At 35.2% G+C, this 26,344-nt stretch overlaps 1 long non-coding RNA gene across 7 annotated transcripts in view; it reads right to left on the bottom strand.

The window, feature by feature from the left end:
• Nucleotides 1-26,344, bottom strand: part of LOC143663535 (uncharacterized) — a 550,609-nt gene that overhangs the window by 288,585 nt on the left and 235,680 nt on the right. The window lies entirely within an intron of this gene.

Below are 26,344 nucleotides of genomic sequence, written 5' to 3'. Positions count from 1 at the left end.
CAAAGAACTGAAACAATAGCTAATTGCCATCTGGGATGCAAATGCCTCCAAGTGCTGTCCAACATTGCCTATCAGTTCAAGAGTCTACCAACATCTAATTAGAGTTTCACTATTTCCCAATTCAAATAAAATGTAAAGCCCAAGCTTTACATTGGCTCCTCTTGGCCTGATAGCTGTCACAAGTGTCATAATTTGTGATCAAATGGTATTTAAATTACTATTGAGGCTCATAATTTCATGAGGCTCTAACAGGGAAAACCAGTTCCAAAGATTTGATATTTTTACGAGAGGTCCATTGTGGCTATTTTGCTGGCAAAAGAATCTCCCATATTTCCTTGCTATATCGTTTAGCCTTGCAATAAATTTGTAAATAACATAAAGACTTTTCAATGTGCTATATTTTTCTGCCTTGAATACTCTTCCTAAAGATCATAATATGGTAGACTTATTTTTTCCACTTAGGGTCAGGGTAAATGTTATATCCTTCTCTAATCAACCTGTGCAAGGCGGCCTGACCCTCACTATTTCCAGTTATTTCAGATTCCATTACACCATTGCATTTCCTTCCCAAAAATCAGCACTGCTCGAAATAATTTTGTTCAATTGTTGCAATACATATTAATCACCTTTCTTCCCAGCTGTAAGTTTTGTAAATAGGAATCTTCTCTGTCTTGCTCATCACTGAAATCACAGCACTGAAAACAGTGTATGCCATATAGAAAGAGAACTCAATACACATTTTGAATAACTGGATAAACCTGGATATACCAAAGTGTTTCCCACAGACACTATTTTTTGAACACATAAAGTGAAAATTCGCAAAAAGTGAGTAGTAAACTCTTCTCTTTGAAAGTCACAATTCATTTTAACATATTAAAATATGTTAAATGACCTTGGAGTTAAAAACATAAACAAAACAAAGAAAAATTATTTTTAGTTTTTTGTAACCAACAGCTTCCACATATATTTTCTAACAGACCCACATTTGGTGAAATGCCTATTTCTGTAAGATTTGTGCTCACTAAAACATACTTTGTTCATTGCTAATGCAAGGTAACCTTGATATGTCCCTTTCTTGACACCTAGAATAGATTAATAAATACAGAGGGAATACAGATGAGCTAACTGATTCACTCAAAATGTCCTATAGCATAGATTTTAATTTCATTTAATCATCCTCAGGCTTTGTCAGTAACAATGTACTCTCAGATGCACATTTGGTCTCAAGAATGGTATTTAGTAGGATTATTGGTGCAACAAAATCCACTCAGCTTAAAATTCATCAAGCTGAAACCTACATTATCATGTCTCCAAATTTACTATGCACATTCATGATGGTTCCACAAGAAATTATTTGTGAACTCTCAAAATTGTACAGATCATTAGCCATTAATTTTCTTTAAAATATTATATTTATTTGGAGTACACAGGTAGTTCAGTGGTAGAATGCTCACCTTCCATGCAGGAGACCAAGATTCAATTACTGGATGATGTACCTATAATATATATATGAAATAAAATAAAGAGTGCATAAAACGTCTAAACCAGAATGTTTGAATACTTGGTCAATCCAATTTGTGAGTTTTATTGTTTTAGTAAAAGAAAGCAATATTCAGAAGACAAATTGACAAAGACATTTTGCCATAGTTTATGGAGCAGCATATTTGCATAAGAACCAGAAGAAAACAATGGAAATTAGGTTGTATAGATTGTAATAGCACATGTGTATCAAATAAGGTTTTATGTCTTATTTAATATTTTATCTCAGTAATTCCATCACAAGACATTATTATTATCCCTAATGTATAAATAAGGAATCTGAGACTCAAAGAAGTTAATTTGCCCCATCTCACACTGCTAAAATGTGCCAGGGGAAAGACACAACGATGTTTTTTCTTCTTATTCTGAAGCCTGGACTCCTAGATACTTGTGCTTCATGGCCATCAATTAAAGAATAGTTTTTATGCCAGTCAAATCAACTGTGGCATATAAAAAGAATCAAAAACTTTATGCACATGAGTTTATTGTAAGGATTGAAAAGGATTCTGCCTGCAAAGATCAAGATGCACTGAATGAAAACATAAAAGTTTGTGAAAATAAATTAACTGTGAAAAGAGGAAACAACTAGAAAGAATCAAAGAAACAGTGTCGTTACTTATTGGTGACTCAATCAATAAAATCAAAACTTGATACTCTCCCAAAACTCTCAGTGAGACGAGCACATGTGTGAATAGCAACCTCAAAAGAGTATTAAGTTAAGCAGACAACAAAGATCACTTGCTTAAATCAAAAATTCTGCTTAGAGCAACAATTACCAAACATAAATATGAATGAATTAATAGAAATAGAATGCTAATGGAAATAGAATGATGAATATCAGCTACAAGTTCGGCATTGCTTTCAAAGGATTGGGGAATGCACTTTTAAAATCCCTATATTTTCTGCTGGTTGAATATAATTCATAACCATGCCCATCCCTCCCAAGAGAATTTTTAAGGATAAAATTTGATGATGGACATTTACTTCTGATTCTTTAAAACAGATTTAGCTTCAGCCAATTAAAGATAAATTAATTGAGGTCACTGGAATATTAATTTGAGTAAGAGAAAAGAGAATCAGTTTTAAATACTATTTTTGTTGTTGTTCTTTTGCGTGCAGACTGATTGGAGAAATAATGTATTCTTCCCAGATCTCAAGAAGCAGGCACTGAGAACAGCAGAAATGTTGCTTTAACTCTCTTCTGCAGAATTCAGAAATGGGGAATGCTTGTTCTGCATATTAAGTGATTAATGAGCTTTGAATTTGTTTTGACTGATTTGCCGTTGAGCTTTAGGCTGGGATAGTTTGTCAGCACTAAAGTTGCCTACAAGGTTTAATAAAGGAATTAAATCATTTCAGAAGTTTGTAGAAGGCTGATATAACATTCCAGACAGTATTGAAAATTAAAAATACCCAAATAATATATATGCTGCTGTAGTCAAAACCATTTGGCAAAAAAACTACACATATTGACTACATTAAACTAATAGCAATCCATTTTGGGTCAATGAAGGTACTGTAATAAAAGTTATTCATTATTCACATCATGAACCATTTAGAAAAGTGTCGCCAATATAGAAATAAAGTTATGAATTCTTTATAGAAAAACATCACCAGCTGCAAATATGGCTGCTATTGGCAAAAAAGAGCCTGACATTTACAAATGTAGGTCTTTGTGAATCACAAGGAATTTTTAATGTGTCTTTGATTCAGGCATTGCTTTGAGGTCAAAAGGGGTATAAATTTTGTCTGCCTTCCATGTAAAATATCTTTTGTATTGAAAAAAAATACATGCTTACTTCAGGCAAATTGGAAAATATGTAATAAATAGAGAAAGAAAAATAAAAATGCCCCTTACTACCACTTTCCAGAGAAAACCCTTGTAAATCCTTTCTTATATTTCATTTCAAACTATTTTCCATATTTTATATTTTCTGAATTGTACTTAGAATATATACACCATTTGTTTATATTTTTCCTATAAACATCTTATCTTAGAAATTATTTTTAAAACTGATTCTCATGTCTTCCCAAATGCCATTTTTTAGTTAAAATATATTTGAAAAAAAAACTTAAATTATATTTTCAGTGACCCATAATTCGTAGATTAAATATCCAGAAAGCATTCTAATTTAATATATATTCAAGTTTTATATTTTATGTGTAAAATCACATAGATACCTAATATATAACCCTAATATAATTCAAAGTCCCATATGATCTGGCCTTTGAAGATAATTATATATAAATAAATATATTTGAAAAACAAAATCTGTTACAAAGAATCCCTACCCATGTTTACCTATTGTCTAAAAAATTTTAAAGTTCTTGTTAATTACACATAGCAACACTCTTCAAATTTCTTTTTATTTCTGCTCTAATTCTAATATTGCATAATATGCTTCTCCTTCACCAAGTCCTTCAAACTCCCACTATCACCATCCATGAAATTTTTCAACATCTCTTCTCTCTTTCAGATTCCCCATCCCCTTTACTCTAAGCTATTTACTATAAAGATAAATTTATATCCTCCAGTTAACTAATTATTTCCCTCTTCATCCATTATTCTGACCTGTCTCTGTCTGTGCAGATAAAATTCAACTTAGGTGGGGATATGGACAAGGGAATAGAGCAGGGAATGACAAAAGGCATAAGTAAGAGAATTTACTGTGGATACATCTTTGATTATCATATTTTGGTTGGAGTTTAGGATAGATACACATCTACCATATTTGCAAATTATTCAAATCTTTCAGGACAACAAAATATGGGATTTTATTTTGAAGAATAAAGCAGAGACATAGACATCCTTAGTCAGAATGAAATGACTCAAGTTACACCAAAAAAAAAAAAAAGACATCCCCTACCCCCCACCCCACCCCCATGCCCAACAAATCCAATAAGGAGGAAGTCAAAAGACTTATTTTGAGCATTTACAATGTCTCAGTGTTAAACTTAAGGGTGATTTGACCCAGGCTAACAGCAATACAGGTGGTAAGACATTTTTGGATTCTGAATATATTTAAGATGACAACTAATCACATTTCCTGTTGAATTGATGAAGAATGAATGAAAAATGGAAGTCAATGATGACTTCAAAGTTTTATCTGAGTACCTATAAGAAAGAAGGCACTTTTCATTGAAAATGGGAACACAGCAAGGAGAATCTGTTTTGAGGGAAGAATTGGGAGTTCACTGCTGAACATGCTAAACTTTCAATATCTCTTACATACTAATTAGAGCTGTCAAGGAGGTTATTGCACACTACATGTACAGTTTAGAAAAGAGAACTGGACTGGAGATTTTATAGTCTATAGCATGTATTTATCACTATGAGAATGGGTGATATCAATAAAGAATTGGGTATAGATAGATAAAGAATGATTCTCAGGGGCCTACAACATTAAGAGATCACGGAAAAGGGGAGAAAATGCAGAAGACTCACTTATTTGTCAAAAAGAAACCAAGAGAATGTCTCCAGGAATATAAGTAAAGAAACAGTTTCTAGGAGGAGGAAGTTACTACTATGTCAAATGCTATATATTAATAAAAGGGCAGCATATCAATTATTCAACTTAAAGTCTTTTATGACCTTCAAAAATTTAGTTTCTTTTATGAACTTCAAAAGGAATGCATAGGCCAAGAACATCCTGTTGGATTACTAGGCAGCCTAGAGGGCTCACTTGAGCTGGTTGTGAATTCATCCAAACTAGCCATCAGGGTTATACAGTGTCCTCTCATGTTCAACTGCATGGGAACAGTAGGCTTGTAGGTAGATAGGTGGATTTAACAGAATTAGGATTTTTGCCAAGTGAGTATAATGAAGCACTAGAGAGGCATGGGTTTGGGCAGTTGGACAAAGGAATAACTATAATAATAGACAATGGAATTAATCTAGTAGAGAAAGGAATGAGGGCACTGATGGAGGAAGATATACAAAGCTATATAACAGACGTATCCATCTAGATTTACAATCTGGTATGGTGGAGTGCCTAGGAATTGTGCTAAGTCAAAATAATGTAAAATAATTCCAAACTGCTACAGTCTTTAAATATTAAGTAGATCCACAAACCAGCAAAACACACACACACACACACACAAACACACACACTACATGCACACATTTAATGTTGCTGTGGCACCTTTTCCTTTTTCAGTCTATCTTGAGATAGTGGTCAGGACAATTGAAATCAGGGACAGTCCTCTCTTAACCCTGTTTTTAGTGAAAATGAATGGTGAGCCACATGCTCCCACACTCCGATCAAGACAGACAATTTGAGTGGTGGAATGTGACTGCCAACAAAGAAAGAGTACAAATAAACAAATATGTCCTTGTGGGAAACAAAAAAAAAACGTCTGGAGAATCTCACATTCAGTGTTGCTGTTGTTACTTTCCTTTCATTTATCATTTCAAGCTGTGTCATTCTGATGGTATTTCAGCTGTGAGACTATTGGGGCTGATGCAGAGATAATGAAATACGGAAAGCCCCAAACAATAGAAATATCTGTAACTGGTAATGGTCATCTCCTTCAGTTTTTTAACTCCAGCTGTGCTGTTTGACTGCTTTTGTGAAGAGGTGCCGCATGGGGGAATAGTGAATGGATGATAAAGGATCTGATGTCAGAAACAACTGGGTCACGCAAAATATATATTACAAGATAGGCAGTGCGAGGAAAATGCCCCCTTTGAAACATAGCTCCACGTTCATGAAGATAAAATATGACCAATATAAATTATGTTCTGCGGGGATATGAAAACTTCAATGTTCACAATGTCACTTGATAATGAACTTCATGAGCATATGCCTGGACAGGACATTAAGCAACATATTGGAATAGTCAAGGTATCCAGGCGTGCCTAAAGATTTTTCTCATTCTAGGGTCTCCAGATAGATTAAATTGGGATACTTTCAGTTAAAAGTAAAAGAGAGAATGTATGCAAACTTATTCTTTCCTTTTCTTTTTAAAATGGATTTTTATATTCTGATGCCATGGGTCATCTTAATTATGTTAAAAAATGAAAAGAATAACTTGGGAGATTGGAAAGAGCATGGCTCCCAAATCTATAATAAAAATAAAGTTGAACAAAGTGCAAGTGTACAACTTTTCTTGACCTCCTAGAGTATTAAAGTTGCAGGGCAACTAACTGGTCCAAACTCTATGGAGAGAAAGATGCCTGCAGGAGGAGGCAAGGTAGCAGCACTGGCTTACCTGGGCATGATGCAGCTGGACACTGGCAAGAAGGGTGGTTGCTAACTCTTGGTGGCCCCCGAGTAAGCACTGTTGGAAGATAGGGAGCTCTGAGAAAATCTCCCTAGTGATGCACACTTGGGGAAGGGGAATGGTGACCCCTGGAAGTGCTTGAAGATCCACTGGGACACTTAAGTGAAAAAATCCTATGAGGCACTGGTGAAAATCCAAGTTTGCCAGGGGAAAGGATTAGGTAAAAACAAAACCTCTACCTCTGGAGCAGGGTCACAATTACACACTGAGCTCAGAACTACAGGCAGGGACATAAAGAAGACCTCACCCTTGAAACCCAGTACTTCCTTGCCTTCCCAAGACTAAGGCTTAATCAGAGTAACCAGAAAAGCTTTCCCATTACACTACCCTCTGGCAATCAAATAGGACCAAGCAAGATTAAAACGGAAGTTCAGCTCAGAGGAGAGCCCTAAAACTGAGGACGAATCAGAAATAAAACAAGCTACATTTAACAACTAGCTCAGCTTCTCTAGGCCCATCTCCCCACCCCTGCCATGTTAAACAAAAGATATTTCATGATTTTGCTAGAGGAATTTGGTTTTAACCTTGTATTGCAGTGAGGGTAATCATAGCAGCAAAAAAAAAAAAAAAAAACCAAAAAAACAAAAACCCCCAAATTCAGTTCAACTTCTCATTAGATTAATCGAAAATCACACACAATAAGCTTACCATAAAGAAAGACATGTCCTATTTTCAGCCATAAAAACTATATGCCACAATATCTACTGTCCTACGTAAGATATTGGTCTTTCAATAAAAAAATCACAATATATACGAAAAGGCACACACAAGAATAAAGCAACTATCAGAATCAGACTTACATATGACACAGAAGTGAGAATTATCTTACAAGAAATTTAAAGTAACTAAAATTAATATATGCACTTTCAGTACAGAAATAAAAAATATAAGAAAAAAGCCCAGTGGAAATGAAAAATAGAGTAGGATTAAGAATCTCTTTCATATGCTCACTAATACGCTTGATGCAGCCTAGGAAATATTCAGTTAATTGAAAGTGGATCAATAGAAATTACTCAAACTGAAATGCAAAGTGAAAAATGTAAAAACAAAAGCAAACAACAAACAGAATAGACCATCAAGAGCACTGATGAAATAACAAATAGTCTGATGGATGTAACTGGACTCCCAGAAGAAAAAGAGAGAAAAGGGTAGAAAATTATTTGAAAAATTAATGTGGAGAAACCTTCAAAAATGTGTAACAGCCTCTAAACCACAGATCCAAAAAGCTCACAAAATGTCAGTCATGAAAACTATCACACAGGCACATGCACACACACACACACACACACACACATCATATAATACAGAGGAATAAAGATCAGAATTAAAGTAGAAATCTATTTGGACATCATGTAACCCCAGATGAAAATCGGGTGGAATTTGAAATACTGGAAGAAAAAAATATATTTCAACACATCATTGCACACCCAACAAAAATATATTTCAAAAGTGAAACAGAAAAAACAAAAAATAAAAGTAAAAATATGGGAATGCCAGCAGGTCTATTATAGAGGAAATACCACAGAAATTCTTCAGACAGAAAGAATATGATTCTGGCCAGAAACTGTTTCTATATGAATAAATGGAGAATAATGATATTGGAATAAATGAAGGCAAAACAAATTATTTAATTAGTTTTCTATTGATGGATAACAATTTACCATAGATTTAGCAGCTTAAAATACAACCCACTTATTACTAGACAAGGTTGCATTCTCTGTTAGAATCTCCCAAGATCACCTGCAATCTCACCTAAGGGTCAGGACCTTCTCCAGCCTCATTGATTGCTGGCAGAATTCTGTCAACTTGCAGATGTAGGATTGGCATCCCTGCTTTCCTGCTGGTTGTCAGCAGGGGACTGCTCTTAGCTATTAGAGACCACCCTCAGATCTCTGAGACCTGGTCAGTTTACAACAGGGCTGCTTGCTTCTACCAAGCCTATTCAGGAACTCTCAGACATTTCATACTCTAAATCCTCACTTAGTTAGATCAGACCCAGCCAGAATAATCTCCCTTTGAGGCATTCATAGTCAAAGGACTAGGAAACTTAATTACATATGCAATATTATTAGTGCCCTGTAATCTTGGGAGTCCCTATAGCTTTACATATTCATAGGTCTCTCCCACACTGAAGGGGTGGGAATATACAGTTTGCATACACCATGAGATGGAACTCTTGGGGATGATTTTAGAATTTTGCCCACTATAATGTTTATCCTATTTTTAATTCCTGCAAAAAAAATAACTATCTAAAGCCCAAATAGTAGTATTATGTGTTGATAGCATATGTAAAAGAAAAATGAATGACAAAATTAGCACAAAGAATGGGAAGGAGGAATTTGATATTTATTGTCTTATGGTTCTTACACCATATATATAAAAAAGTAGGTAAAGATGCACATTGTGAAACTAAGGAACCCCTACAGAAATGAAAATCAGACATAAATTATAAGGCAATAGAGGAAATGAAATGGAATAATTAGAAAATCAATTAGCCCAAGAAGAAGCAAGAAAAAAGAACCCAAAACAGATGGAAAAAAACAGAAAACATCTAATGAATATTAGATTTAAATCCAACATCGTCAATAATTACTCTAACATACTAGTTAATAGACTGAGATTATAAGATTTTATAAAAAGCAGGAAACATCTATATATCGTATCCTATTTGCAGTGCATGCATATTAAGAGTGCATTTTACATAATGAAAATTTAATTTAAAAAAATCAACCAGGATGTGGGGAGAGGAATCTAAGACACAAAACAAACCATGCCATCCAACTTTATTAAAAATGAATGTTATAACCACCCTGAAGGGGTGGTAAGAAAGGAGTTCACCTAAGCAATTCTGCAAAACGCCGTTTTTGTTTGTTTGGCTTTGCATGGGCAGGCACGGGGAATCAAACCTGGATCTCCAGCATGGCAGGTGAGAACTCTGCCTGCTGAGCCACCATGGCCTGCCCCCAAGTAATGTTTTGACTGGGTATTGTAAAGCTAAAGTCAAAGAGAATTGTGCATAAACACTGTGTCCTAATTGGTAAATTTGTGTTTCTCATAGGAGTGTTGACAATTCTGAACCTATTTTACATGAATAATAAATAGATATGATGAGAATCAAATATCTCACAATTGGAGAAAAAGTCACAAATAAGCAAAGGGAGGGATGCTAAAATGACACCTTTATACTAGAGCAGAATCGGTGGTCTCAGCATGAACTCATGTTTTAAAAACAAACCGAAACACGAACATGAATAAATCTAAAATGTCTAGTCTAGTAAATAAATCAATAAATCAGAATGTGTGTTCCGTACTAGCCAGAACACCATATCCAAAGAAAAGGGGAACAAAAAATATCCAATAATGGCGGCAAAAGTATTTTTCATTTGAAATTTTCTGAATAATCCAAGGAATAGTGAGTTTTAAATTTGAATCATTACTGCTCAGCATATTATAGCTATTTATACTTATTAATTGTGATTTTTTTTCCCATTCCCTCTATTTCCTTATGTTAAAAACCTATCATTTAGCCAATAACTCATTTTGCAGGCCATAGGATACTGGATGAGTTTGCCTACACATCTTTGCCTTCTGGCCCTTTCTTCCTTTATCTTAAACCAAAATCTGATTGACAAATTCTAATCTTCCCACTTTTATAGCTCTATTTTATTTTTTTAGTCAATTTTCTCAAAAATGCACATGTCTTTCTCAGGGATCCAGGATTAAACATGAAACAGCATTATTCATAAGAAGGAAATTAAAAACATATCCAGGATTTGCAAAGAAGTAAATGAATAGCCATTTGGTAAAAACCGTAGAGTCCAGCTAACAGCAATGAAGGATGAGACAGCTTCTGCCTACTGTTTTGTAAGGTGTGCATGGATGAGTCCAATGATAGAACACCTCTGTGCTTCATCGATGGGACATAGCTCACTTAAATCCTCTGTGATGGTTAGGATCTGGTGTCAGGCAAGCGCTGGCCTGACCATTGCTGCAAGGATATTTCACGGCTGGTTGATAGAACAGAAGGCTGGTGTATTAAATCATAGGTTGATTGTATCTGTGGCTGATTATATCTGCAATCAACCAGAGCATATCTCCTACCAACTGGATAATCTAATCAGTTGAAAACTTTTAAGGAAGAAATGAGACTTTTTCACTGCTTCTTCAGCCAGCGAGCCTGTCCTGTGAATTTTGTCCAGACACTTCATTGATGCTGCCAGCTTCACAGCCTACCCTAAGGATTTTGGACTCTTCCATTTCCATGGTTGCTTGAGACACCTTTATAAATCTCATGTTTATGGATATCTTCTGTTGGTTCTGTTACTCTAGAGAATCCTGACTAATACACCCTCCAAACACGTAACTTGAAAAGGCGACCCAAGGTTTCTGAAATCACCCATATGCCATTGGAAATCGTCTGAAATTACTGATATATTTGATCACCACAGTTATTTGAGAGAAACCATAGAAGATTTTCTAATGGTTTTCAAGTCCCATCAGCATAATTCTTTTCCTGCAATAGCATTCTGTCTATCTTTCCAAGACCCATCTTTAACAGATAAACACAACCTTGGGTCTGAAACTAATATCAGCTATAGTTATAACTACAGCACTCTTTTTTTTTCCCTTACAAGTATACAGGGATGTTTTCGCATAGTGCAGGTTGAGAGGAGTAGCATTTAGTATTCTCATTTTCCATTTGTTACTACTATTTTCTGACCTATATTAATATGTCCAACATTCCACACAAGTGAATATCCTCCACTGAACCTTTTTTGGCACCCTCAGTGGGTTGCTTTATTTCTCTAGTGGTGTGCATTCTCCTCTTCTTTATGCTATTGGGGTTTATGTGCAAATATTTTCTCTCAAATGGGTTATGAAGGCCTTAGTTGTAATCCTCCATATTTCTTTCCAACATAGCATCATCTATGATGGTTTGACATTGTTAACAGATCAGGAGTTATTTATTGAAAATAAAAAACTTACCAGAAACATTTCTCTTCTTAATACAAACCCTTCAATAAAGAGGGTGTAGTTTTGTGATTTTATTTTTTTGGCAAAAATTACTCTAATCCTCTTACCACATCCTCTGTATCTACACCCTTCGCAATGAGAACTTGAAGTTCTACCCATCAAGAGTTGGACCATGTTTTTCCACCTCTTAATTATGAACTGATCTTATGACATGCTTTGGACAATAAAATGCTTTGGAGGTCACAGTGTGACAGTTCTTATGCCATAAGAAGACTTTTTATCTTCCACTTTCTTTCTCAGAACCCTGTCACTGCATGTGTACAAGTCCTAGCTAGGCATTGTAGGAAGAGAATCCAGTGTGCAGAGAAAAGCCAAATCAGCTGAGGCAGTCCTAAATTAGCCAGCCCCCACCAACTCATCAGCTGAGTGTAGTTACATGAAGGAGCCCAACCCAGATCAGCCAAGCCCTGCAAAGATGACCAAAACATGCCTAGCAGACTCAATGACCCATGAGCAACAACCAAACTGTATTGTTTATGTCACTGAGGTCTTTGTGGTTCCTTACATAGCATTATCATGGCAAGAGGTAACACATACAGAGGTAAAAGCTGTTACTAATTTTAAGCTTATTATTATATATTAAATACACACAGTAATTAGTGGGTTTAACAGAAAGAAGTTTAATAACTTCTTTCTCAAACACTCTTCTTATTATAATTCCCCTGTCAATGAATCACTACATTTTCCTAGAGCATTTATAACCATACTCTAATCAACAAAAAGCAAATGTTTTAAAAATTTCTTCTCAAAGGCTGAAATTTTGGCACCGAAACACAGATATTAAATTCAACTCCAAGGATCCCCACCCCACCCCACTTTAGCTGTTTTCTCCAGGGTTCTTAGCTAAATTGTTCATCCCACATGCTTCCAGCACAGCATGGAGTAAAAGACGATTACGATGACATGAATGTAAACTTCTTTACACAAAGGTCGTACCAAAAGTTATCGTAACTGATTAGGCGGCATCTGCTGGCTCAGTGGTACAAGATTGCTTTCATTCATACCCTGAGGGTTTATGTCACCAGCTTTTCCAGCAAGGCATTTCATGAACTGACCTCTCTGTCTGAAAATTCATTTGAAATTCCTCACCTGACTACAGACTGTCAAATGCAGTCAGATAAGCCTAGCCTAGTTTTTAAAAAAGGAAAAAAAAAATCTGACAAAGTGAGGACATAGGAAAATAGCTCTGAAGAAACATTCAGAAAGAATTGCTCATTATACCACTTAGGAGAAATCACATCCATTTGGAGAGCAATGCTCGTAGGTAGAGATGTACAATATTGAAAGTGATTTAATAAGGCAAATGACAATTTGCCTTCTGTGCTTTCCCTATATGGCTGTCAAGATTCAGAGAAGTACTATCTCACCTTGTTTTATCAAATATCCAGAGGGTTTAGTGAGATTAGATCATTAATGACCCCAAACCTAGAATAATGAATTCTTCTACTACAAAATAATGAAAGGATTATTCTAGCAGTACAGAACTGCTGTGCACATAAAGAATGTGAACACCCCTGAAAAACAAATGTTACAAAGGTCTAGTTATTGATATATTTTTCTAGAAAAAGCTGGCATTGAACTAGCATTTTTATAGTTCTCAATCCCTACCCTCACCCCCACCTCCAGCAGTATGACCTTTCTTTTGTTCACACAGAAATCTGGTCAGGGAGTGAGGTGACGGAGGTGAGATGGTGCAGTGAAATGTGTGCGTTGTTGCCTCCTCTCATCCTTTCCAACCCCAGGGAGCACTAGATTCTGAGAGAATATAAGCTCCCTTCACCCACTCGCAGAGAGAAGTAAAAGGGAACTGGGACATTAAGATTTGAATCTGTCTTCTAGATATTTAACTTTTATTGAGAGTCTAGTCCATACCAGATAGCATGTGGCACATTCACATTCCATCCTGACAGAGACTCAGTGAGCTAGGCATTGTAATCGGTATTTGGGATAAGGATGCTGACAGTAAACATTTTATAATAATCGCAGTGCTAAGCAATAAAGCTATAGTTTAATAAATTTACTATGAAAATTGATATTTATATAAATATAAATTATATGTTATATTTAACTTATAAAAGCATTGTGGACACAAAATATTGAATAATTTGCCCAGGCTTAAGTTATCTTTCCCTTGTTCTATGTGAACTGGCAAAACCTTGTTAAATTACATACTATATCTGCTTGGACTAGATTGTCTCTAATATATAATGATTGAGATGTGAAATGCACTGACTTCTGCCCCATTCTGTGTTCTCCCTTGAACTTTATTTTCAATTAGAACTGACAGAACTTTTGGTGAGTATATGACATAATAAAGCCTTGCTTTTGGAGGAAGGAAGCACACAGACCCTAGCTCTATATTGAAAGATATCTATTAGAGGGTACTGGAAACCACCAAATATCTTCAGACTCCCTCTTCCTTTGAAGTGATGGCCAGCAGTCAACACCTTCAAAGGTATCTCTCTTTATTCCCCTACCCGAATTTATCTATATATTATTCTCATTCTAATTGATGCCTTACCATAAACCCAAATTTTTGTTTGTCATTATTTTTTTTTCCTTCTCTTAATGTCCTTTCGGTCTTACATCCAGCATGACACCTTCCTCAAGTACATTCACTCCTGTGAGCAGTCCTTTTTCTGTACTCTTGTGGCATTCTCTCATTATTTTGTAGGACTTAGCCATATGCTTCCTAGTATCACTTTTTATTTTGTGTCTGACTGATGTCAACATGTAGATTCTGGATAATAATTATAATAACAATTAAACATTCATTCACTGAGTCTCTGGCATTTAATAAGAACTCTATAAATGCCATGTGATGGCTGAACACATTATGTACATTATTTAACTCAAGAATGATTAAATTATTTCCAATTTAAAGATGATAAAATAGAATATCAGGGAGCTTAAATAACTTACCCAAAGCCACAGAGGTGGTCAGCAATGGTGTTGATACTAAAAATAAATTTTATTTAATTTCAAAGTCTTTTTTGAAATTTAAGGTATCTTACCGTACTTCCTCAAATTAAGAGATAATACTTTATACTTCTTTGAGTATTCACTGGTTGATGTAGTAATTCATTTGCAGTGAATATTCAACAATTAATGATACAAATTTTGAATAGATGCTCATAGATATTTTGTTATTCCAGTGAAGAAATAAAGTTTCATTATATTCAATATTTCATTTCCCCAACCTGGATATTTAAGAGAACAGAATAACGTGCTAGAAAAAGAAGTGATTAACTGTATAAGCATATCCAGTAATTTTGCATTTCTTTATCGATTCCAAGGAACTCACCTTAATTAAGAAAATGTGTTTTATAAGGGAACAAAAAGTGTTCCTTCTGGCAATATTAAGTTATAAAATTTTGAAATATCCCATGCACTAGAATATTTTGCAAACATTAAAATGCCATTTACAGGGTTGAGCTAGCATGAGAAACCAGTAATTTTTTTGTCCTTAACACTGAATGAATATATCTCAGAATGTTTAGAAATACAATAAGTTAAAACCTGAGGTCTTCCAAGTCTGTTACCAGTTTCCAATACAAATGTATTTTCACATGCCTATTTTAAGTCTGCCCCTCAATTTTTTGATTCATCCTCCACCAAGGACTCAATGCTTGGGCTTCCCTACTTTAAGCTATGTGATTAAGCAACAATAAGTTTCTTACTCTACACATTAAAAACTAAATGTTTGTCCTCACCTTGGTAATGGCATTTATTGGATAGTGTGCCATATTTTACCTCATTGATTCCTCTCAATGACCTTGTAAGGTCTTTATCTGTGAAAGATATTGGGTCCCCATAAAGCTACATTCCCAAACTGTTGTTGCAATTAGGTAGAAACAATGTGACTGAGTTGTGGCCAATGGAATAAAGTAGGGGGATAATCTACATGACTGACCTGTCCATAAAACTACTTCTACAACCTCTGTACTCTCTTTCCTATACCCATGGGGGCTGGAAGCAAAGGACTCCAAGAAGCGTAGTCACAAGAAGGAAGAAGAATCCCTCATTATAACACTTGAGATTTCAGGTTTCATGGCTGCTACATCATAACCTGGCCTTCCATACTCAATGTATTATTATCTATATGCTTCATATGGAGTGCAGAAAGGTGAAGAATGTGTGCAAAGGACATATAGACAGAAATGTTAAATCTAGAGTAGGAACAAGATCAGTCTTACTTGTGCTATTTCATTATTCATTATGAAAATCAATGCTGTCAGTTTAGTTTAGTTTGGCTGTTATGCAGGTGATCAGAGCCTTTACCTGAAGAATTATCTATTCGTGGGACTGTCCCTACAAAACTATTTCTATTCACATTAAGAGGATTAAGATGAAATACAAAGGTAAAATCGATTTTTTCTAAATCCAATATGTGACCTAGGAAATGGCTAACTGAAAGTGATGGCTGCATTTCTTTTGGAACCTCAACCTGATCAAATACTGATCCCCCAATTCTAAGCATATAAAGGGGGTCTAGTGAGGTAATTTCAAGGGTTTCATTGGAATTTATAAAATTACTTTCTTGATGTAGAATTTCAGAACCTTACACAATATTCTTTTGTTTCATTAAAGTGTTATTCAAATCATTATTGTCCCAATTAATCCCCATAAACAGGGAGAGACCAAGGACATTACCATGTGGCAGAGCACTGCTGTCACCAGAATGCTACTGACCCCAGAAGAAAGCACAGCCTGTTGATGACCTCAATTTTGGACTTCTAGCCTCCAGATTGTTGGCTGATAAATTCCTGTTGCTTAAATCAAACCATTGTGAGGTCTTTTTCATACAGCACTGGCAAGCTAAGGCACAGAATATATGACTCTACTCTCTTCTCTACTCCGACATCTCCTGCCCACTCCAAGTTGAGAATTATGACTTCAGAGAAAATTATGGGCATATTTCTTGGCTTATATTCACATGGATGGGCAAGATCACTGAAATCAAGATGCTGAAAATATTGTCTATCACTCTGAATGAAAAAGTCCTCAGATTCAAAGAAAATTGTGTGACAAGGAAAAAGGAAACCACATATATCAATATATTTTATATATGTTTAACTTATTTACCTGAATTTCTTCATCAAACATATGTATATGTGTGGGCACAGGTGTACAATATGCATCATAAATGTATATGTGTATATACATACATTAATTATAATCTTAATTAATTTATATTAACTTGGTTAATTCATATTCTGTTTACACAATTTATAGTCACATTATCAAGATTCATACTGTTACAGAAACTTAACTGCCCAAATATTATCCTATATGCAATTAATTTTATTTAACTTGGCAGGAACTCTCCTCTAATGACCATATTTTCAATATTTCTGTTATCTTGCAAAAACATATAGAACAACTTAATCATTACATTAAAGCATAACCCAATCTAAGTTCTAAAAACAGAAACAACTTCAATACTAACACTCAAAGGAAAGTAAAACCTAAAATTTCAAATTCTTGAAAGGATATCATCTTCAATGAATTTGAGAATGCAAACCTACTTCATAGTTCATAGAATAATCTGAAAAGCTTACCTTAAAATGGCCACTATAAAAACCAGGTTATTATAGCTCGGTAATCAAAGTGATATCATATAATGATATAGATATGAAAGCTGTGATGAAGATATAGGTGTTTAATAGCACCCACTTAATCCTACTCATTCAGATGTTGTAATGAGCTGCTTCACTCCAAGGGCTTTGGACTGAAATATCACCATGCTTAATATCAAGCTCTACCACTTACTAACTTGAGACTTTTGGAAAATATTTCTCTCTAAACCTTATCTGGGAAACAGCAACAAAAATAATACCTACTTCATAGGTAGGTACATTTTATCCTCAGTATTCACAGACTCCACATTGCAAATTTGACTACTCACTACACTTTTATCTGCAACACCAAATCAATCCTCACGTGCTTTTGAAGTCAGTCATTCACACACATGTTCAAGAGCAGCAAAAGTGTGAGTGTCCCAACGTGCATTTTCCAGCTAAGCTACTTAATGTAAGGCTATCTGCCTTGTTTCAGCCCTAGTAATGTAAGCAAGTGTCCTTTTTTCAGTGTTTCTAGCAACACAATTTTCACATTTTTGTGCTTTTTGTTGGTGATTTTGCTGTTTAAATTGTTCCAAAGTTCACAGCGTTGTCTATTGTTCCTAAATGCAAGAAAGCTGTGATATGCCTCGCAGTTATAGAGAATGAGTTACAGTACAGGCTGTAAATTGAATTTAATGAATCAACAATATACATTAAATACATTGTCTTTAAGCAGGAGCTTAAATTTATTTATAAAACAAAGCTATGTATTGATTGTTTGATGAAAATGTTATGACCAGAGGCTCAAAGGAACCTAAACCCCTAGAAGTAATGGTTCAGTGTTTGCTAATTCAGTATTTCAGCAATTTTATAGAACAAAACTATTGTGAATAATAGCATTGGCTGTATCTAATATGATAACATTTCTACTGGACCTAATACACATTGGACCCAGAGCTTCATTATATGGTTATTCTTCATAAATGATAATTATTAGTAGTAGTGTCATTATCATTATTACAAACAAAACAAAAGGTCTTCTTAGAGGCACCATGAAAAATTCACATTTTTTGGTGATGGTTTGCTTCCATATTATTTCCCATGGTGTTCCTTTTATTCGGGATGTCCATCAGATCATTTCTCTTAATAGATAAATTTTATTTGTTAAGAATCTATTCAATGCCCACTAATCACCTGTATACAATTTATATAATGCCTTCTTCTTAATACTTAAGTTAGAAAGTACTAGTTCAAAGCCAGATATTTAGTTATTTTTTAATGTCTTTATCCTGTAGGTATTTGAAGCACTTGTGGGAGAAACACATGAGTTACTGTGATTTTCTAACACACAGCCTAGTATGGGTACTGAATATGTTCAAGATACTTGCTAAATATTCTTGGATTAGTACATTTTTCTCCCGTTTCTTCAGCTTTCTTCTTATTAAGTGTAACTTGGTCTGGAGTGCAAAGAGATTTGCCACTCAGAAAGTAAAAATAGGAGAATGCTCTGGAAAGTTTATCAGTAGAGAGAGGGAAAACTGAATTATTTCTAGATGATCACTCAGGCTTCTTGAATTACACTATGTAGCAAGTTTAATCATGATATATTTGGGGCTCTTATACAGTGTCTCTATACTCTATACTAAAGGCAGCACTTTATATGTATTATCTCATTTACTCTTTACAAATATGCCTTGAAAAGGGAAAATTAACACTATTTTTACAAAAGAAGGCACAATTTTATGAGGTTAGCTATTGGTACAATCACATATACCTACTGGGTGTGCAAAACAGGATTAAATGGCAAAATAAACTACTAAAATTCAGGTGAAAACTATTAAACCATGCTGCCATATATGAACATACATCTCATTTTTCCCTCTAGGCTCCAAGTGGCTTGAGTACAGAATACAAGTATTTATATATTTCCTTCCCCATAGAAATTAGCTCTTTGCAACACACTTAATAGAGCACAATAAAAGCCGTAAAGCCTAGTTGAAAATCACCTCCTAGTTAAAATATATGCATGTGTTTAACCTGTATATTGTATAATTGCTTTTGCCTTATTGAATATCCACATTATCTATGCATATCACTTATTTACTTGTATAATCCCTGGTAATTTTTTTTCAAACTGTTTCACTGTTTGTAATTTTTCTTCTCACCTTAGTTTAAGCTGCTTGGAAATTATGAGCTTGTTACAGGGAATAAGCCTATGACTCAAACCATCATATTAATTTCCTATTTATTTTAAGTTCTGCATGCTACTATGCAAATAGAAAGTGTATACTTTTAGAGTGGAAAGGACCTTCAACAAGGAAAAAGCAAACCTACATGCAAACATGTTAATGGTTAGGACACATGTGGTTGGGAGTTACAGAAAATGTCTCTCATACTTGTCTAAATTAAAGTGCATTTTTTGACCCATGTTACTAAAATGTTCCATTGCAGTGCTGGCTTCACACATGATCAGAACCAAGTGTTCAGTTTCTCCATCTTCCAGCTGTGATGTTCTATTCGATCCATTCTTTAACCTCAGGCACTTTCTTTCCAAATGGTGGCCACATTGACAACTTCCTTTGTTTGCTGTACCATTTTGATTGTTTAAAAAATCTTCAAGGGAGAGCTTTTCATTCCTAAGTGGTCTAATTATAGTCTTAGGATTTATACTAATTGGCCTGGGTTGGTCCATTTGAAGGCACATGATCTTTCCTGTTCCAAAAACAAGGCAATGGAAAACAATGCTTCAATTACCTAGGCCTGGGCCATGCACACTTTCTTGACATTTTGGAGAGGGGTTATCCATGTAGATTGGAAAAGGGGAAGTCATCAAATCCTGGAGTCAGACTTTGTGTCCAATGAATAATAATGGCATAGGCTGTGTCAGCTGTGAGGGACAGTTGGCTTATAATGTGGCAAACATGCTGAAGTAGTATTTTTAGATTTCATGCTGATCTACTAATGACCAACACATTTTCATAAACCTTCCAATAGACTTACCGAAATATGCCTAAGTACTAATGCCTCCAGTTGATCAAGGCTATCATTATACTCCTCCTGATGGCAGCCTGGAGATTATATAGATGTCTCGCTACATTTTTTTAGTGATGTCAAAGAAACTGTGAATAAGGCCAGATGACTATGACCAACTTCACTTCTTTCTCAATGCCATAAATAGAGAGAAGGTTTCTCCAAGAATAATGTAATGAGAACAAAGTTTGGTCAAACCAGATTGCTGAATGTAAGAAGTTTTTCCAAGTACCTGAGGAAATGAGCTGTTTTTATGAGATTCATTTTATATCAAATAAGAGCTGAATTCCTCTGGTAGCATTGGGACACCTGAGTAATTATGAGTGGACTGACTATCAATACTTCCTTCAGGAAGATATGGACAGACTGTTTAAGGAGGTCAAAGAGAAGTTTAGAGGTTAAGTCACCTCCCCAGCATTTGAGCAGAATGAGCTGTGCTGTAAGAAAGTGGGTGAAAACATTCCTAAAGCTTTACAAGTCAACCATAGAAGACCCTGCTATGCCTAAAGAAATCTCCAAACATCTATGTGGCTGGTTCAATTATGTACCCCAGTAAATACATGTTCTTAATCTTAATCCCATATCATGCTGAGTGTGAACCCATTGTAAATATGACCTTTTGAAGATGCTATTTTTAGTTATTGAGTTAATGTGTGGCAAACTGAACTAGAACGGGCCTTAATCTGTATTAAACTGGACCTTATAAAGGGAAATTGGAAGTCACAGAAGCAAGAAATGAGAGCACATTGCCATGTGATGGATGAAAGAGATTAACCAAGGAACCCCAAGAATGGCCAGGAATCAGCACCAGAACACTACAGACTTTGGGGAGAAAACATCACCTTGCTGATGCCTTGATTTTGGAATTCTTCTAAACTCAAAACCATGACCCAATAAATTTCTATTGTTTAAGCCAACCCATTGTGTGGTAGTTGTCACAGCAGTCCAGCAAACTAAGGCAAACTATTGGTTTTGGAATGTGGGGTGTTATTATAAATAAATAAAAATATGAAAACTGGTTTGGAACCAGGAAGGAGGTAGAGTCTGAGAGGATTTTGAGGTGCTTGACAGAAAAAGAGACTGTCAACAGAGTTATGGATATTAAAGGTGTTTCTGGTGATGGCACAGAAATAAGTTTCTATGACCTTAGAGAATACAAAATTCATTATGATTACAATGTCAGTAGGAGCATGGATGTAAAATGTGTTCCTGGTAAGACCTTTTTTTAAAAAAAATTTCATGCAATTTTATTGATATATATTTGCATGCCATGTAATCATCCAAAGTGTACAGTCCATGGCTTGTAACATCTAGCTGTGCATTTGTCATCACAATCGACTTTATTTTTTTGTGAAAAATAGCATATATACAAAAAAACAATAAATTTCAAAGCACACCACAACAATTTCCAGTAGATTTCAGAGTTTGGTATGGGTTACAATTCCACAATTTTGGGTTTTTACTACTAGCTTCTCCAAGACAATGGAGACTAAAAGAAATATCAATATAATGATTCAGCAATGATATTCATATGTTAAATCCTAACTTCTCTATATAATTCCACCATCACCTTTGATCTTCTCTCATGCTTTAGGGGTATTTGGGCTATGCCTATTCTAACATCTTCATGTTGAAAGGGACTGTCAATAAAATGAGTTAAGGGGACAGAACTGATTGATGTTCTGGGGAAGCTGGCCTCTTGCATTTCAGGACTTATTTGGTTTAGGAACCCATCTGGAGGTTTAAGGTTTCTAGAAAATAATCCTAGTACATAGAACTTTTATAGAATCTCATATATGACCCTAGATGTTCTTCAGGATTGGCAATATTTAGTTGGGGGTTGGCAAACTATAACAGGCAAAAATGTCTAACTGAGGCTTGCATAAGAGTAGACTCCAGAGTAGCCTCTCAACTCTATTTGAACTCTCTCAGCCACTGATACCTTTTTGTTGCACTTCTTTTCCTCCTTTTGATCAGGATGGTATTGTCGATCCCATGTTGTCAAGGCCAGGCTCATCCCTGGGAGTCATATCCCACATCACCAGGGAGACTTTCATTCCTGGATGTCATGTTCTATGTAGGGGGGGAGGGTAATGTTTTCACTTACATAGTTGGACTTACAGAGAGAGAGAGGTCACGTCTGAGCAACAAAGTAGTTCCTCTGGATATAACTCTTAGGCATACCCATAGGTAGGCTAAGCTTCTCCACTACATAAATAAGCTTTACAAGAGCAAGCCTCAAGATCAAGTGCTTGGCCTATTGATTTGGGTGTCCCTAATTTTTGAGACAATATCATGGGTTTCCCCAGTGGTAAAGTTTAATCGTTCCAAATTTTCCCCCATCCTTCAAGGAACTTTGCCAATACTTTTTATTATTATTATTATTATTATTATTATTATTATTATTATTATTTGCTTAATATACTCTGGGATGTATCCAGTCTTTACATTAAGCTATACAGGATGAAAGGTCATCATTCTTATTTGGGGATCCCTGTGTTTGGGTTGTTTAAATGGTCTATCCAGACAGGATGAGTTAGATTATGTGCTACAGAAAATTTAGGTTTTGGAAAAAATAAAACTTTCTTCTTTTGGTCTCATAGAGTAAGTGAAGCTCTAAAATACTGACAATGTCTTCCTTATCCCTGTATCTTGAATTACGTTAATCCCAACTTGATCGTCTTTGTTCTTACCTCTAAATACCAGGTTATGCATATATAAAACAGCCTCTCAAAATCCAGAAATCACAATTACCAATCCAGACTAAATGTGACTGCTATAAGAGCTTACAAACTAGGCCCCAATTTTCATATAAATATGAGGCCCTAAAACATTTACTCTCTTTTTTCTGGCTTATTTTGCCTCACAAAATGTCCCATAGGTTCATTCACGGCATTGCATGCCTAACTTCATTTCTTTTTGTAACAAAACAATATTCGATCATATGTATACACCATCATTCACCTTTTTACTTCTCAATCAGTGTATCCTTCAGCCACCTCCATCCACTGGGCATGATGTATAATGTCGAAAGTCAACAGTTCATCAACACTCAATTTTAAACAATTTCATTGTTCCCAAAAGAAATAGATGACAAGCACACCCTCAGTAAACTTAAAGTCCAAACCTCCCCTAAACTTTTGTCCCTCCCCCAATTATTTACCTCTGGTATTTCTGTAGCACTCTTGAAGTTTTCCTGTTAAACATAGCCCATACCATGCAATAGCACTATTGCCCTCTACCATGAAGCTGTACGATCTTTTTACAAGATTTGTACCTTTGAAGTAATTCATGTGAGAACTTATTTATATGATGTTAATTAGTGGGACACAAGGGCCTATACAACCCATCTATCATATTTTACCCTCCATATGGTAGCATTACTTAAAGACCCACTAATGACCACCTTCACTTCTATCTATTTCCTTATATTTAAGTTCAACTTCATTAGCTAGCCGTTCACCCACCTCTAGCAGGTGTATCTTTAGGTCCCCTATATTCTCTATTATAAGCCTCTGATTTTTACCTTTACCATGGTTGTAAAAGTGGAATCATGCAGATCTATTCTTTTGTGTCTGGCTTATTTCAGTCAGCATTATGTCCTCAAGGCTCATCCATTTTATCATGTGCTTCAGAACATCGTTTCATCTTACTGCTGCATAATATGCCATCGTATATATATACACCACATTTTGTTAATCCTCTTGTTTGTTGATGGGCACTTGGATTGTTTCCAACTTTTGGCAATTGTGAATAATACTGCTATGAACATCGGTGGGCAAATGTCTTTTTGTGCCACTTGTTTCAGGTCTTCTGGGTATATACTGAGCAGTGGTATTGATGGGTCATAGGGCAATTTGATATTTAGTTGCCTGAGGAACAAACTGTCTTCCATAGCAGCTGTACCATTATATATTCCCTCCAGCAGCGCATAAGTGTGCCAAATTCCCCATATCCTCTCCAACATTTGTAGTTTCTTATTTAATAATAGTCATTCTAATAGGTGTGAGGTGGTATCTCATTGTAGTCTTGATCTGCATTTCCCTTATAGCTAATGAAAATGAGCATCTCTTAATGCATTGTTTAATCATCTCTATTTGTTCTTCAGAAAAATTCCTCTACAGATCTTTAGCCCATTTTATAATAGGGTCATTTACACTTTGGTTGTTGAATTGTATGATTTCTTTATGTATACAGGATATTAAACCTTTATCCACTATGTGATTTCCAAATATTTTCTCTCATTGACCTGGCTGCCTCTTCACCTTTTTGACAAAGTCTTTTGAGGCACAAAAGCATTTGATTTTCCCTTTTTTTTTTCTTTTGCTGCTTGTGCTTTGGGTATAAAATTTAGGAAGCTATCTCCTATTACTAGGTCTTGAAGATGTTTCCCTTCATTTTCTTCTAGGATTTTTAGAGTACTGGTTCTTATATTTAGGTGTTTGATACAATTTGAGTTCATTTTGTATAGTGTGTAAGGTAAGGGTTATTTTTCATTCTTTTGGCTATTGATATCTACTTCTCCAATGCCCATTTATTGAAAAGATTGTTTTGTTCCAGTTCAGTAGATTTGGGAGTCTTGTCAATAATCAGTTGACAATAGATTTGGTGATCTATTCTGCATTCCTGATTCGATTTCATTAGGTCAGTACTTCTGTCTTTGTCCTAGTGCCATGCTGTTATGACCACTGTGCCATAACAAAATTTTCAAAAGCTTTGAAATTATAAAGTGTTAATCCTCCCACTTCATTCTTCTTTTTAGGCTGTTTTTAACTATTTGGGGTCTCTTTCCCTTCCAAATGAATTTGATAACTAGCTTTTCCAAGTCTTCAAAGTAGGTTATTGGAATTTTGATTGGTACTGCATTGACTGCAGATCAATTGGGTAGACTTGACATCTTAACTACATTTAACCTTCCTCTCCATGAGCAGATAATGCCTTTCCATTGATTTAGATCTTCTTTAATTTATTTTAGTAATCTTATGTAGTTTCTGTGTACAGGTCCTTTATTTTCCCAGTTAAGTTCATTCCTAGATATTTAATTCTTTTAGTTGCTATTTTGAATGGACTTTTTTCCTTAATTGACTCCTCAATTAGGTCATTGCTTGTATATAGAAATGTTACTGATTTTTGCCCATTAATTTTACATCCTATGACCTTATTGAATTTATTTGTTCGAAGTTGTAGATTTCTCAGGATTTTCCAAGTATAATATCATCATGTCATCTGCAAATAATAGAAGTTTCACTTCTTCCTTTCCAATTTGGATGCCTTGTATTTCTTTTCCTGCCTGATTGCTCTAGCTAGAATTGCTAGTACAATGCTGAATATTAGTGGTAAGAGAGGGCACCCTCGTCTCATTCCTGACCATAGGGGAAAAGCTTTCAATCTCTCACCATTGAGTATGATGCTGGCTGTGGGTTTTCCATATATGCCCTTTATCATGTTGAGGAATCCTTATCTTTTGAAGTACTTTTATCAGAAAAGATTGAGTTTTGTCTAATGCTTTTTCAGCTCCAATTGGGATGATCATGTGATTTTCTTCCTTTCTGTTTGTTAATGTGCTGTTGCATTAATGGACTTTCTTGTGTTGAGCACCCTTACATTCCTTGTATAAACCCTACTTGATCATGGTGTATAATTCTTTTAATGTGTCATTGGATTCAATCTGCTAGCATTTTTTGAGAATTTTTGCATCTATATTTATTAGGGAGATTGGCCTGTAGTTTTTCTTTTTTTTGACATCTTTACCTGGTTTTGGTATCAAAGTGATGTTAGCCTCATAAAATGAGTTAGGTAGTGTTCCTTTTTCCTCATATTTTTGGAAAAGTTTGAGCAGGGTTGGTGTTAGTTCTTTCTGGAAGGTTTGATAAAATTCCCCGTGAAGACAACTG

This window comes from Tamandua tetradactyla, chromosome 19, assembly GCF_023851605.1.
Source record: "Tamandua tetradactyla isolate mTamTet1 chromosome 19, mTamTet1.pri, whole genome shotgun sequence".
Lineage (NCBI taxonomy): Eukaryota > Metazoa > Chordata > Mammalia > Pilosa > Myrmecophagidae > Tamandua > Tamandua tetradactyla.
The sequence above is the reverse complement of the archived record's forward strand: the minus strand, read 5'-3'. Positions and strand labels throughout refer to the sequence as shown.